This window comes from Chelonoidis abingdonii, chromosome 25 (genome assembly GCF_003597395.2).
Source record: "Chelonoidis abingdonii isolate Lonesome George chromosome 25, CheloAbing_2.0, whole genome shotgun sequence".
Classification (NCBI taxonomy): domain Eukaryota; kingdom Metazoa; phylum Chordata; order Testudines; family Testudinidae; genus Chelonoidis; species Chelonoidis abingdonii.
In genome coordinates this window covers 9592211-9603138 of record NC_133793.1, presented here as the reverse complement: position 1 = coordinate 9603138, position 10928 = coordinate 9592211, and positions in this window count along the sequence as shown.

Below are 10928 nucleotides of genomic sequence, written 5' to 3'. Positions count from 1 at the left end.
TGAAGTCCTGGCTAAACACACAGGTTGTACCTTTTTCACTGCAATGATTGACAAATGGCCTGGCCATGCCTAAAACTGGCTTTTTAAATCAATTTAGCTAACCCACTGGGAACTCCTTTGTGGACACTCTTACAGCGGATTACAAGTGGCTAATTCCGATTTTGCTTCAATTGATTCCTTAAACTAAATCGCTATATGCTAGTTGTAGATGAGCTAAGCCTTTGCAGGAACATTTGCTTCCAAGCAACTATCATCTAGGGGCCAGCCATGAGCCCGAAGCCCAAGCCAGGACTGTGACTGTGTTGCAAGTTGTGTTTTTAGAGGAAAAGGGGGCCAACTCATTCACCGGCCTGACATGTGAGCCCGATAGAGCGCTGTCACTGTGCTAAACAACAGCTGTGCTTTCCCCTGTCCACAGCACATGTTCCTGTTACTTAACACTGTGCAGAAAATAAAAGGATAAAAAACAGAATGGATTCTCTCCTGGCTCTCTTCCCCAGGGCTGCTGCAGGAGATAGGATGACACCATCAGTGCCTTCTTATCCCCAAAAGATCACAAGAGTTCCAGCAGGCTGCAGTTGCTCCACCGATTCTTGTTCCTGGAAGCTCTAAACAATGTAAAAGTGCAAACTGTTTCTGAGTTCAAACAAACAGACTGCACCAGGCAATATGATCCTGTGCTTAAAGCAAGGAGTGGGAGGCTGGATTCCTGGCTCTGCCACTGACTTGCTGAATGATCTTGAGGGAGTCATTTCTTCACTCTGTCCTTTATCTGCCTATGAAGTAGGTAGCACAATGCTTCATGACTTGTGTTCTTGTAGCCCGTAGGGATCCCAGCCCTAGCCAGGACTTTTCCGTGCTGGGGTTGTACAAACACACAACAAAAAGATCCTGCCTAAATGGAACAAACAGATGGTACCTGCCCTAAGGAGTTCACAGTTACTGCGGGGCTATGGTGCCTCAATAGGTTTCTGTTTGTTGTTGTTGCCATTAGGAGATGTATTGGAGGGCGTAATCCTGCACTGATCCCCGGGGATGCTGCTGCATCTCTTAGCAGCTGGCACCTCTGGCCAGCGTTCCCTCTAAGCTGTGCATCTCTGCAGCCATAGAAAAGGCCATCAAGGGCCGCACACTTGATTAGTACAGGAGTGCACATGGGCATGGCCCCAGGTGGGCCTGGATGTGTAGGTACATGGCAGTGAGTGGAGATGGGTGGGAAATGGGGAGTGGAGGGCAGTGATGAGGGAACTTGGGGCATGTGGCTTCCTCCTCCCCTCCCACTTACTGGCTGTTGCTGAACCTGTCCCAGACCCACTGGCTGTGCAGGCAGGACTGGAAGGCTCCCCCTCCAGCCCCAGGAGGAGCTTGCTGCCACCCCACCGGGCCCCTGGGGAGAGAGGACTCTCTGCCTGCATTGGGGAGAGCCCCAGGACTGGGACTCTGAGTCCTTGGGAGTCAAGAAACTTTGGGTCTCTCCCCAGATTTCCATTGAGTTTCTGTGTGACCATGAAAAGTCACCTCACTCCACACCGTGCCTCAATTTCCCCATTTTCCAGCTACGCAGCAGAGGACCCATGGTAGAACTTAGGATGGCCCCATTCCTGAGCTGTGGCCAAACACCTTGCTGCATGTGGACACCTCCAAACATGGCATTAACCTTGGTCCCAACTAGTGTAAGATGGGCCCTTTAACTGTTGCTAGCATAGTCTCAGCAACTTGTGGAACTCCTTGCCTGAGGAGGTTGTGAAGGCTAGGACTATAACAGTGTTTAAAAGAGAACTGGATAAATTCATGGAGGTTAAGTCCATGAATGGCTATTAGCCAGGATGGGTAAGGAATGGTGTCCCTAGCCTCTGTTTGTCAGAAGGTGGGGATGGATGGCAGGAGAGAGATCACTTGATCATTACCTGTTAGGTTCACTCCCTCTGGGGCACCTGGCATTGGCCACTGTCGGCAGACAGGATACTGGGCTAGATGGACCTTTGGTCTGACCCAGTCTGGCTGTTCTTATGTTCTCAGTACAGGCAGCATTAAAGGAGGTCAGTAACTGTCAGTAACAAATTGCCAACTGTCTGCCCCCCCTTGAGGACACTCTTACATGAGGCTGGAATGCCCGCTCTGGGAGTCGTCTGCATGATAAACACGAGGCCAGTTGTCATCATAACCTCATGAGTCAAGGTGCTATAATTAACCTGGCCTCCCCTTGCTCCCCCCCTCCCACTCCCCTGTCAGTGTTTACAGGTCTCTGTGTGGATGGTGCCGGAATTTGGAATAATAACCTGCTTGTCACTTGAGTTCCTAGATGAATCTGGAAGCGACACCCTGATCATGTGGGCCAGGTTTTCGGCCACCTCAGAAATGGCCTGAACTAAACCCAGCTCTGTCCTTGTTCTCCTGAACATGTTCCAGCCCCTGCCAGAAGCCTAGGAAACAACCCATGGGTAGCGGGGCCACCTGGGGCCATATCCCATGGGCTCTGGAAAGATAGCTGGAATCCTGGAAAGTTCCAGGAGGTGGTGGGTGATTTTCATGCCTGTGAATGGGATTAATAAGGGACATGTCTCACCCCTGCCTGCTGCTAAATAATAGAGAGGCTGCATGGGGTGGTGAATAGGACACAGAACTGCAAGTCAGGAGACCTGGGTCCTATTTCTGGCTCTGCCACTGATCTGCTGGGTGATCTTGGGCAAGTTGCATCCACTCTGTGAGCCTCTGTTTCCCCATTTCTAGAACTCACCTTTTGTAGAGCACTTTGGGTAGGATTGTGATGGGGCAGGGGGCGATTTCAGAGCTCGGTGCCGGAGAGAGTTGGGAAATAGCAGCTGTCTCTCTCTAATGGAAAGGGAAAGGTTTCTCCCTTGGGACTCCGTGTCTCCCCATCTAACCCAGCAGGGCGATGCATTAGGAGCCTGCTGAGACTCCCAGTGCCAAGCAGAGCTGGGCACTACAGTTCAGTGCCCAGGGTGGCAGGTGTCCTGTGCCGGGAGTCGCTCGGCTGTAGAGAGGAAAGGGAGTTTCCTTCTCCTGACCTAGAGGACATGTCAGACAGCTGGCAATCTCTCCCACTGGGACATGGACAATTGGGATGGGATCCTCACAAGGGCCACCTGCTGTCTGCCCCGGGACACTTTGTGTTCTCCTGGCAGGTGGCTGCATCCAGAGAGCAAACAGGGACCTGTCTGCTATCCTCCTCCTCAGCACCCGAGGTCAATGAGTTTAGAGATGGGGCTCATTATTACATTCATTAATTTGGGTCAAGAAACCTTTCCACAGTCCTCACCCACAGAAAGCTACACAAGCATGAAAGCCCTGAGAGCAGGTGTTCAATACGGGTACCTCTTCCTCCCCCAGACAGAGATTCCTGCTGACTGTTTCACAGCGGTCAATACAGCCCTTTATCCTCCCATGGGAGGAAAATGGAGTTCCCTGCTGGTTATCGTGTGTGGGTCGAGACCCTACAAAAACTAGGGTCCTAGCCACTCGTCACGGACTTCAAAGACCCTTTGCATAGCAGCTGAGGGTTTTATCCCTGCATCCTTGAAAAATGTAATGTGCGGTGTCTGGCTGTGGCCCTCCACCCCAGAGGTGGCTGCATTTTGGCAGTAAGCAGAATGCTTCTGTGGATACAGTTTACAGATTGCTTTGGGAATTGTACATTGGGCCACTGACTCAGGCTGAGTGAAGAGATCCCTGGTGCCGGAGCCTGGGAAATGTACTGTCTGCACACAAATATATATGCATTATCTGTCTATATGTGTATTTAGTGCTGAGGCTCTGCCTCTGTCCCTAGGTAGGGAAGGCAGCAGACGCTGGCCTTTTAATTCCCACTGTTCTATTTTTGATTTCTTCTTTTCTAGCCTAGTAAAGGCTGCTCCATTCCAGGCTTTCTGCTGATGAGTTTGCAGGGAGCGGAGCAGCTGGGCCAAAATTAGCACTCTGCTTCTATGTGATCTCTCTGCCCCATGGAGCAGTTACTGGGTGGAGCTTCTTTTATTAACACTTCTGCCCTGGAGACTGGAAGCCAGTGGAATCTGTGCTTTAAAAAACAAATAACCCTCTGGGGTTTGATCTGAGCAAAACCCCAAAGTGTCACTGACACAGCTACATTTTAATTAGGGATCTCTGAAGGTGGAGGGCATGCAGCAGCTTGCTCACCCCCATGGTTATGTTGTGACCTCAGTCAAAGGTTAATGCAGTGTTTGATGCCGGCCACTCTGGTTTTACAAAAAAAAACCAACTCTCTCTCGCCTTCTATCTTGTGGATCTCAAAGCCCGTTAGCACTTCACACCCAGTAATGAGTCAACCCTCGCAATCCCCTCCCCCCTGTGAGCTGGGGAAGTACGGTCCATGTCAGAAGCAGGGTTGTCCCCTGTCCAGGGATGCAGGAGACTTGCATTCTCTCTGCGGGTTCATCACTGACCTGCTGCGTGACCTTGAGTAAGTAATTTGCCCTACCTTGTCCCCTCCTCACCTTTCCTCTGTCTTGTCTATTTAGCTCTTTGGGGCAGGGACTGGCTGTTGCTATGGGGGCATCGACACTGCAAGAAAAGACTCCTGGCACGGCTGGGACTGGCCTGGATCAGCTGATTTCGGGGCTAAAAACTGCAGTGTACTTGTTCGGGCTGCAGCCTGGGCTCTGGGACCCGTGAGTGCTTGTCCTCTCAGTAGCAGTGTCTGAATAAAGCAACTTCTCACCACAGCCTGCTTTCCTTTTCCTGGTTCCTCTGGGGGCTCTTCTCCACCCTCTTCCCATTGGCATTTTGTTGCCACTGTCTCAGGAAAGATTCCTATTGATCTTGGTGCTGCAGCTCTGTCCATCAGGTGAATTTTTCCTCCTGGTAAATACAAGGCAGCAATTCCAACACATACAGGGAAGGCACGTGCAGACTGCTGGCCTGGCCAGCTGTGGGTGCAATGGGTGTGGCTAGAGAATGCAAGTGCACGTGGCAGGTGTGGGAAGATAACGTATGGTGCAGAAGGGAGTGATGGAAACAAATTTAGCATTTCAACCCCTCTGGAGGCCTTTAAAGCACTTTACAGACACTAATAATACCAAGATCTTACGCAGGGCTTTTCATCAGTAGAGCTCAAAGTGCTGTACAAAGGACGTAAGTGTCATTATCCGCATTTTACAGATTGGGAAACTGAGGCACAGAGCAGTGCTGTGACTTCCCCCCCCCCTCACATAACAGGCCAGCAGCAGAGTCAGGTAATAGAACCCATGTTCTCCTGAGTCTAGTCCACTGCTCTAGCCACTGAGCCACACCACCTCCCAGATTAATGCCTGAAGCCTCCCACCACCCCAGAGGCTGGGAATAATCATCCCCATTTTAGGCAGCTGAGACACACGGCCATGTCTGTGTTCATGCTACCACTTGTGGTGACGGGGTGAATCCAGTTTAAACACAAGGCACTAGAAACATTGTGGGCACCATGTTATCTAGACGCAATCTGGTGGCTAACAGCTTCCACCACATACGCACTAGTGGAAATGCACTGGTAGGAAATTCCCTGGCAAAGGCCCAGCCAAAGTGGTGCCGTGACTTGGTGAGCGTCGTGCAGTGCTGGAAATGGAAGCCAGGAATCCTGCCTCCCCCAGAGCCCTGCTTTAAGCACGAAGGCACACACTTGCAAAGGAGCACAGAACAAGCATGTCAGAGAGAAAGGACCACAAGTCCCTCCCTCCCCCTTTTAAAGCCAATGGAACTCATGCTCCTAAATCACTTTGGCATTTCTGAAAATTTCCCCCAAGGGTGATAATGTGAGCAAATGAGTAAAGTCAGGACAGGAAGGGAATCCAAGGACACGCAAGTGTGACTTGGAGAGAATGGGGCCATAGGGACAGTGAGATAAAGCAGGGACAGAGAAAGTACGTTAGCCTTGTGAGCAGTTGCCTTTCCCAGCATGCCCTCCACCTGTCTGTGTCCGGTAGGAACTGGACTCACTTACTTCATGGAGTTTGCCTTATTTTAAATGAAGACATTAACACTAATACACAACATTCAACTCAAACTTCTGCCCCAAGCTGGGCTGCACTTCAGATTCCTCCCACAGGGCTGCTCAGCCCACACTCTAGGTCCTCTCTCTGGGCAGCCACTCCCACCTCTTTTATATAAAAAGTCACGTGATTCAGCATGTCAGCAGTGTCCACTCAACATTTCCTGCTAGCAATGTCCTGTTGCAGCATCTGGTGAATTTAAGGATGACCTGCAAAAAGAGGATAATTGTGTTTAGGGTCATCATATACTGAAAGGCCTCTCTTGTTTGGTGTTTTGTTTTTAAGTGTGCGGCTTGTTTTATTTGCTTGCCTTTCATGTTAGAAATTCAGGGCTTGTCTTCTCTAGAATGCACGATGGAAACTAGCAAACTTGTGAAACAATGACATCAAAAAGTCAAAAGAGGGAAAGCTGAATTTTTAGCCAGTGTGTAAGCGCTTTGTTTTTCGTATGGTTTATTTACATCAATGTAATTTCAATGCCCAAAGAACATTTTGGAGAAAGGAAGCCTGTGTTAAAGATTCAACCCCCCTGCAACGAAGGTGAGATTGCTCTGAGACCTCGATGAGGTCCTCTGGCAAAACCAGATTATTTATAAGGCTAAAAATAAAAACCTTTCAGCTCTAATTTATCCATCACAAAGAAATGGGCGGGGAGGGGAAAGGGAGGCACAAGCACCTTGGGTTTTAGTTCCTCTCTAAGGGTAGGGGAAGGATAGTCTTGCAGTGAAAGCACAGGACTGGGAGTTGGGCTTCTGTTCCTGGCCCTGCCACGGATTTCCTCTGTGACTTTGGGCAAGTCGCTGTGCTTCAGTTTCCCCATGTGTTAAATGAGGCTCATCCTATGTCACTAAACATCATCAGGTCCAGCTGATGGAGCATCTCCATTACCTTACAGCAGAAAAGGCCTGGGCCTTTGGAGGAAGTTGGTCTGAGTTTTATCTCTGCTGCTGCCATGAAGTTCTGAATGGCCATGTCCTGCTACCCAGCGGTAGCTGAGAAGTTCCAGGTGTCCCAGGGAAGCCACACGAACCCTGCCTACTTCTGACTCAGGACTCATGCACTAATCATCCCTCCTGCCCTTTCTCCTGTACCGCTCCCAGCACCCCTCTGCCGCTGTCATCAGCTCTGTTCAGCTCTGGACACTTCCCAGATTTTGGATGGTTTGTCGCTGAGTCAGGGAAATGCTGCTCACTGGCTGGTAGGATTCCTGGACAGGCTGCAACAAGACGATCTCCAAGTTCAGCCTGATGTCCAGTGTCCAGAGATTGTGGGTGAGGGGAGCACCACCCCACTGAGTCAGCTGTTGTTTTGGTCCCAGAAAGAACCCACCTTGTCCCTCCCCCCAACCTGCATCAACTGATTAGTCAGCTGAGGAGTGTGATCTCTCACTGTCTCCCTGCCTTTCACAGCAGATAGAAGAAATGTAAAGGGACTTTTGAGCAGACAGCCCGAAGCTGTGTGCCGTTACAGCGGACTCACCGTCTATTTCTGAAAGGGTGGGCAGGGAGGCTAGCCAGAAGAGAAGCTAAGAATATAGTGGAACCTTCTAGCTCATAGTGATTCGATTCTGTTCGGGTTCTTTTTCCGGGCCCATCATTGTGGGATCAGAGCGCCTCCCAGTAGCGCATTAAGTGGCAGGACTAGAGTCTGTCATGTGTGCGGCTGGCTGGGTACTGATTACTCCTGGGGGAATCCTGCGCCACTGCACATGTGCAGAATTTATGTCCCCAGCAAATTTATTTGCTTTCCCCCAGAAAAATGACTTTTTGACAGTGAAACAAAGGGAAGCTACAAGAGGGGTCATGCGACCCTCCCCAGCAGTGTGTTTTGGGTGCCCAGGGCAGCCAGCAGAGAGGTGAATCACTGTGGGGCAGGAGGCAGGACTGGGGAAGACCCAGCTGGTGGCTCCTACCGTGCACCAGGCTCAGCTGCTAGTCACAGCTGGGCTGGGGAGGACGGGACTTCCAGTTCTCCTGCATGGCATCTGGGGTCGGGTCAGACCCACCCCCAGATTTCTCTCCCAGCATCAGGAAGCTCTGCAAACTCCCCCCTCCACTTCCTGCACGCACCCATAACTCCTCAGCTGCAGAGGGAGGGATCCCTGTACAGGAATGGGAGCTGCCCCCCATCCGCCCAACCCCCATGCATCCAGACCCCCTCATACCCAGACCCTCCTGCTGATCCTCACGCCCACTCACAACCCCCCCAATAAGCCCACTCCCCCTGCATCTGAACCACACCAATGAGCCAGTCGCACCCAGATCCCCACCCCACTGAGCCTCAGCCAGGTGCACCTGGATCCCCAGTCCACTGAGCGTCACTTGCCCAGCAGCTGGACCCTCCCCTGAGCCCCCCACACCCAGACCCCTCTGCCATGCTCTATCCCCCCCACCCAGTCAACTCCCCCACTGAGCCCCAACCATCTTCACCTGGAGTCCCCTGCAGAGTCCCATTACTGTGGCACCCAGAACCCCCAACAAGCCCTTGTGCATCCAGATACCCTCCCACAACTGAATTCCCCACTGAGACACCTGCATCCAGATTACCCCCCACAGAATCCTCTCAACCCACACCGGCATCCCCTCACACTAAGCCCCTCCACACTTGGATCCTGCCTTACCGAGCCTGCCTGCCTACACAGAGGGGCAGGGCCCTGGGGTTTGTTTGGGGCAGGCCGGATCCTTGTGCTGTGTAGGGTTGGGTGCAGCCTCACCGCTGAGTCCGTGTCCCAGGGGGTGGGGGGAGCTGTACTGTGATCTCCCACCTCTGTGCAGCCAGGAGCCTGCCCTCCTCACTGCCAGGCTGGAGCCTCCACATTGGTTTGCAGAATTTTAAAATATTGTGCGCAGAATTTTAAATGTTTTTGGTGCAGAAAGCCCTCAGGAGTAACTGATACAGAACAATGCTTTATGCTTCTACAGTGTTGTATTAGAGGATCTGCGAGTACTTTATAAACATGTACCCCTCCCAGCACCCCCTCTGATAGGTAAGTATCTAAGGTAGATAAATTGAGGCACAGACAGTAACTCACGAGAGCCCACGTGCTGAGTGAGTGGCAAAATGGGGAATAGATCCCAGGTGCTCTGACTCCCAGCTGCCTGGCTGTGACCGCTAGACAACCTAGCCCTGATCCTCCATTGCCCTGCAGTCACTTACACCTGTTCCAAGTGGATGTTCGAGCCTCACCATTCTGATCTGGGAGCATCTTCTGCTCCCTTTGCCCCGGTGCGTGGAAATGGCTGCACACAATGCGGGGGGGGGGGGGGGGCATGGCGAACTCCCTCGAGACTAAAAACATAACCTTGTTGTGGGGTGCCCATGGTCAGCTGTGACATAGTGCCCTTTAGTTCCTCTGCATTTGCCAGCACTGCCTACTTGTGGAGGGTTTTATATTGAATTGAAGGCTGGATCATAGAACCGGTGTGGTTGCCCTGGCCACAGGCCTGCTTCCTGCAGTATATCTCCCACTGCTTTGGCCAAGGTAGTTCTAAGCAAGGGGTCTTCCATCACCTCCCTCGGGGAGACAATTCCGCAGCCCAGCCCCCTGGCAGGAATTGTTTCCTGAAATTCAGCCCAAACTTTCCTCTTGTTAATTTCAGCCATTTGGATTGAGCTCTGCCTCCCTACACCACACAGAATAATTCCTCTCGCTCCTCGGAGGGAGCATCCCCCCGTCATGTCCCCCCTGGGGTTGTCAGCTCTGAATGAAACTATTCTGAGAGATTTTTTGTCCCCCAACATGATGTAAATATCCTGTTAAAATCTCCTGGATGGCTTTCAATAGTCACCGGGAGATGGATGCTGATTCTGGGAGACTCCTGGCCAATTCCAGAGGGTTGGCAACCTAGTCCCTCCCTCAGCTGATACTGAGCCAAGTTAACCATACTCAGCACTTTTAATCTTTCCTCTTAAGTCTGCTCCATGCTCATTTTTTAATTGTTTTCCCTAAGGGTGGCCTCTTACTTCCCCGAAGTCGTGTGCCATGTGTGCCCATGTGTTGGGCCTTCGCTTCTATCAAGTGTAATGGCCAGATTGGTTTGTCTCTCCCCACCACCCTCCAGGCATCTCTTTCAAGAGCCCCTCAGAGGACATGCCAAACCCGCGGAAAAAATGCAGAAATTGGGCTTGTTTTTGGCTTCACTGGCTTGGGAGTTGTTTTTGGCTTGTAGCTTGTTGCTTCTTTTTTTGATTGGCTCTCGGCGAGCAGGTGCAAGGGGGGGCAATCAGGGGTAAGCGGGGGGAAGAGTCAGGGGTGCACAGCGGGCCCACCACAGTCCCAGACTGCATGCCGGGTGGGATCTAGACATATAGAGTGTCGGGGGTTCGTAGGGATTGGCTTGTTTTGACCTTGTTTTGAAATGGGATTAGCTTGATTTGGGGCTTATTGTGAAAGTCGGGGGGCTTATTTATTGTGTGAAGGTTGGCAACTGTGCCGCTTAGCTGCAGCTAAAGAATGTCCCAGTTTTCGGCAATGCCTGTTAGGCTCGTGCTGCCAAGGCCTTTCTTGCCATTACGGTCAGCAGTGCCGCCCTGCCAGTGGTCAGCGCCCTAGTGCAGACTGGGAGCTGTTTTAACCAATGTGACTCTAGCCAGACGCATGGGAGCCAGCAGTTAAAGTGCCAGTGGATGCTGTGCTGTCCTGGAGCAGAGCAAGAGCTTAGTTTCACCTGCCGTTGCACAAGGCTGGTGGGCCGCGTCCGATTCCGGCATGACCGGAGCGTCTTGGGGAAGTGCACCAGGTAGCTGGGGTTACAGGCACATCAGAGAATCGATCCAACACGGGGGAGAGGAGGAGATTTTCAACCTGCAGATGACTATTCCTGGCCCATGTGCCCCCGGTCCCATTTAAATATATAGTTTGTTTTTCCCGTGGTTCTCCTACCCGTGACTCTGCCCTGGGGACGTTTTGCTTGCACCAGCCATCTGACC